Source organism: Pristiophorus japonicus, chromosome 3, assembly GCF_044704955.1.
Source record: "Pristiophorus japonicus isolate sPriJap1 chromosome 3, sPriJap1.hap1, whole genome shotgun sequence".
NCBI lineage: Eukaryota > Metazoa > Chordata > Chondrichthyes > Pristiophoridae > Pristiophorus > Pristiophorus japonicus.
Window position 1 is genome coordinate 64174528 of NC_091979.1, and position 1209 is coordinate 64175736.

Consider the following 1209-nt stretch of genomic DNA (forward strand, 5'->3'; position numbering starts at 1 on the left):
CTGTTCCTAATTCTTATGTTCTTATGTTCTTATGAGGCCCTTCGAAGACTCCTCCAGCTCCTGCGTCATGTCGGCCGAAGTCAGGTCAAGCTTGGTGAATGTCTTGCATCCTGCCAGCGTCGCAAATATGCCGTCTGCCTTTGGTAGCGGGTATTGCTCCTGTAGCGAGAAACGATAAATAATTCCTGTATAATCGCCGCAAATCCTGACCGTGCCATCACTTTTGAGTACTGGAACAATCGGGCTGGCCGACTCGCTCAATTCCACTGGGGAGTTGATGCCCTCGCGTAGCAGCCTGTCCAGCTCGATTTCCACTCTCTCCCTCATCATGTGAGGTACCGCTCGCGCCTTGTGGTGAATGGGTCATGCCTCTGGGACCAAGTGGATCTGCACCTTCGCCCCGGAAAATTTTCCAATACCTGGCTCAAAAAGGGAAGGAAATTTGTTAAGAACCTGGGTACATGAGGCCTCATCGACAGTGATAGTGCTCGGATGTCATCCCAGTTCCAGTGGATTTTGCCCAGCCAGCTCCTTCCAAGCAGTGTGGGGCCATCACCCGGGACAATCCAGAGTGGCAGTTTGTGCACCGTGCCCTCGTAGGTGACCTTGACCATGGCGCTGCCCAGGACAGTGATAAGCTCTTTGGAGTACGTTCACAGTTTTCGTGCGGCTCAGAGCTGGTCTGAGTGCCTTGTCGCCCCACAGTCTCTCAAACATCTTTTTACTCATGATGGATTGGCTAGCACCAGTGTCCAGTTCCATGGCTACGGGTAAGCCATTCAATTTTACGTTTAGCATTATCGGTGGAAATTTCATCGCAAATGTGTGCACCCCGTGAACTTCAGCACCTGCCTCCTCTCTCTGGGCTCGAAATTGCTTTGATCCACCATGGACTGATCTTTCTCTGCCACGTGGTGTTGAGCAGGTTTTACAGATCTTGCAGCTCGTCTGTGGAGGTGCCCCATTGTTCCACAGCTCTTGCAAACATACCCTTTGAAGCGGCATGAATAGGCTGAATGGAAGCCTCCACAAGGCCAACAAGGTATGAATTGCCTTGCATTCATCCTTTGTTGCGGACTCAGAATCATTTGGGTCACCTGAGGCCTGCTGGCAGTTGCAGACTCGTGGTTTCTGCCCTGTACATTTCTGCTCGCAAACACAGTTCCAGTTAATTTATGAACATTGCTAGCACTTGTGTGCTGAGAGATT